This window comes from Ochlerotatus camptorhynchus, unplaced genomic scaffold (assembly GCF_037179485.1).
Source record: "Ochlerotatus camptorhynchus isolate MF236.1 unplaced genomic scaffold, CSIRO-AGI_Acam_v1.1 ptg000157l, whole genome shotgun sequence".
In the NCBI taxonomy this organism is placed as follows: Eukaryota; Metazoa; Arthropoda; class Insecta; order Diptera; family Culicidae; genus Ochlerotatus; species Ochlerotatus camptorhynchus.
In genome coordinates, this window is record NW_027040647.1 from 373893 (window position 1) to 377803 (window position 3911).

Here is a 3911-nt window from a genome sequence, read left to right on the forward strand (position 1 = left end):
AACTTACCTCTGGCTCTGCCTGCATCGTCCTTCCTTGGAGATTAGCTGAAGTGGCGAGACTGGCTCTATTGGTTAAGCCACTGCAGCGATAACGGCGCGTTTCAGATGGATCCTTAACGGTTAGCCGGGGAACCGAAAGTCTCCTGGACACTTAGCTTTTTTCAATGGCGGCGATCCACACCCTTAATACAATAATATGAGTTGCAGTTGTTTAAATAAAATATATTGTTTGATTCAAATTCAAATATCACAAATATATCTCTGAAGCATTTTGAGGATTTATAGTCTATGTGATGTACATTTTGAATAACACATGACAATTTTTGCTCACTTGCATATTTTTTAGAAAATTCATTCAGAAAATAATTTGTTTTTTTTTTTTTTTACGTAGGACTACGTCTGTGATTTCTATATGGGTGTACACTTTGTGCAAACCGAAAATGGAAAATGTAACAAAATATTGAAAGATTTTGAACATTAATAACTCAGCTGCCCCTGGTCCAATTTCAATAATTTTATCCCAATCAATCAGAAATATTTGAACGCATCAATAGCAATGCTTCCGACCAGTGATGGCATAATCCTCACTCAATTGATTTTGTTTCGCTCTCAAGGGCTCCCAATATCACGCATGATATTGGAATAAAATATCAAGCATGATATTATTTTTACAAGCTCCTTTGATATTGCGAGACTATTCAGAACATGTAAAATTGCAGCCACGAGTTGACTTACCACAAAAATGATTCCTTTGCACATCGTTTTCTTAGAAAGAGAAAGCATAGTTTGCTATCTTTCTTTATGCTTCACAGATGGCAGACACGAAGTTACTGCTGCCAGCAGTGATGGAAAGCTTCGTTTCGTGTTCGGATGTACAGCAAAAATCTTGAAGCTCAAACTCAACACAGTTTGGTGAGAATTGTAGCCGGGGAGTTTTGTTAGCATGATATTATAGCAACCGTATCACAGCTTGTAATATCATCGACTGTTGTTTGCGTGTTCAGTTTTTGGTTTACGATACTCAAATGAGATTATGCACATTGGTGAGATAAGATCTTTTGATATTTTCACAAAACTGCTTCCGACTGATAATTTTCAACAAGAATTTATTGAAAAAGTGATAATGTCGCATTGTCCAATGTACAAATAAAAAGTGATAATTTAATCACTGTTTTCATGAAATAAATGTTCTTGCCAAACCCACACTGATAAAATTTCAAAGATTATTTGTATGTGTCTCACACATGAATTTTTGCAATGTGATCAACAAATGATGTGTCGGACACATACTTATTATGTGTACACATAAAAGCCATGTGTAACCACACATACAATTCATTTGACTCATAAATTTCATGTGTGCTTCTGGGTGGATTCTGTTTATGTGTGGTCACATGAAATTCATATGGAATTTCACATGGAAATTAGTCAATAAAAAATGTGTGGAATATTATTAGTGCAGTCGTCATAATCGAGCACCACTTGGTTGCACATCATTCTGTTTTAACCTAAAAAGATATAAAAAGAGCGCTGCTGTCTAGGCTCAACACAACGATCTGCAGCAAGCCCACTACAACATTCTGTGTCCGGACACTCCCACCCGGTTGAGTCGATTCGGAGCTCATGCCACCATCGACATCTTCATCAACAACATTGGCGATAACATCTCCCAACCTATCGCCTATCAGGAACTGAGCTCGGACCACTATCCGGTGGTGGCCGAAGTAGGTTCCTCGGCCAATAGGTTTCAAGTTTCCCGGCGAAATTACCATCGTGTCAACTGGCAGCAGTATCAGCGCTGTGTGGACACAGCAATCAACTACGATGTCCTACCGGAGTCGTACGAAGAAGTCGATCAGTGTCTGCAAGCCATCGAAAAGGCGATATCTCGTGCCAGGGAGCAACACGTACCAGCATCCAGACAGGTGAGTCATACTCTGAACCTTGACAGCCCAACCAAAGATCTTATCAGGCTCCGTAACACAGCGTTCCAGTTCCAGCGTTCTGGGCTGCCCCACTTGAAGATCAATGTCAATAGGCTAACCAAAATTATCCAGGCCAGGATGCTCAGAAATAACGACTTTACCAATAAGATTCGCTCTCTCCCAGATTGTGCAAAACCATTTTGGAAGATGACCAAAATTTTGAAAAATAAGTCGAGACCGATCCCTCCGCTTTCCTTTGTTGACCAGAACTTAGACCCATCCCTACTCATAACCTAAATGCTCTTGGCCAACATTTTGTGATTTCACATAATCTTGGTTAAACCATGGTGAGCCCCCATGGGCCTGCAATGACTAGAGTCGCTGACACCCCCGCAGTAGTGCATGATCATAGTAGAATATCGGCTGATGAGGTGATAGCAGCTATTAGAAGTACTAAAAACATGAAGGCTGCGGGTATGGATGGTGTAGTCAACCTCGAGTTGAAAAACTTGAGTATTGACTTCTTCAACCATCTTACATCATCAACCATCAACCATCAACAAATGTTTGGAGCTTGGCTACTGCATGCTGGAAGTTAGCCAAAGTGATTCCAATACACAAGCCTGGCAAAGATCCTACCAGTGCCAAAAGCTATCGCCCCATCAGCCTCTTGTCCTCCATCTCGAAGCTATTCGAAAAGTTGATACTCAGCCGTCTGCTGGTGTTTTCAAATGATAATAACATCTTTCTCAAATAGCAATTCGGGTTTAGGAAAGGCCACTCTACCATCCACCAGCTCGCACGGGTTACTAACATCATCAAGCGGAACAAGTCCGTTTCCAATTGAGGTGTAGCACTTAGCACAACCACAAACGAAGTGACAGAGCGGCTCGAAAACTTTGGTGACTAACCTGCTATTTCAATTTTTCAGTGTTACCACATGGCAACACCACTACTACTAGATTGTACCACATGCCAACACTACTACTGGATTGTACTAGCATTTTCACCAAATGTATTAGAATGTTTTGGTTCTATCTCTTTCACTCTACTCAAAACTGAAATGCATAAAAAAATGACAAAATGATACACTCTTTGCACACTGTCAAAGATCATATTGCACACAAAACCAACTATGTTCAAATCAAAACAAAAATACTATCCCATCTGGTGGATGATGGCAAAAGCTTCTAAGAAAATTCTATTACAGCGAACCACATTATTTTAATTGATTTCTTCGCCAGATAGTCGTCTGTCACTTCGTTTGTGGCAATAGCATCAGTAGGAAGGTGGTGGCAGGTTAGGTAGTCCACTCTTCTACCTAACAAGCAACAATGACTGGTCGTGGTAAAGAAGGAAAAGGCGTTGGTAAAGAAGGCGTCAACCGTCATCACAAGGTTCTTCGTGATAACCGCCCTCCGTCGTCTGGTTCGCCGTGGCGGTGTCAATCGTATCTCCGGTCTGATCTACGAGGTGTGCTGAAGGTGTTCCTGGAAAATGAGATCAGTGATGCTGTCACCTACAATGAACACGCCAAGCGTAAGCGGCCATGGATGTGATCTACGCTTTGAAGCGACAGACGCACTCTGTACGGCTTCGGAGATTAAATCATCACCAACTTTGGCAACGAAACAGCCCTTTTCAGGGCCAACAAGCTTATTACAGTTAAGAGTTGGAATATAATTTATCTGTTTTTCCATATTCAGAACCACAAACGAGCAAACAAAATGCTGTCCAGAGTTGTAATCTTGTAACCAAACTTGGAAGCAGAGATGCAAGTGATTTTGATCGATTCTCTTCATCAATTTTTTCTTTGAAAAAAATTACTACAAATTTGGTACGCCAACAATTCAAAAACGGAAAGAGTTAAGATAATAGATGATCGATCAATTAAAAGAACTAACTGCTCTTCACATTTGTTCCGTCTACTAGTGGTTCTACGTCAAGCTTCCGTTCGCGCCCCTAGGCACAGACTCTTATACTTTT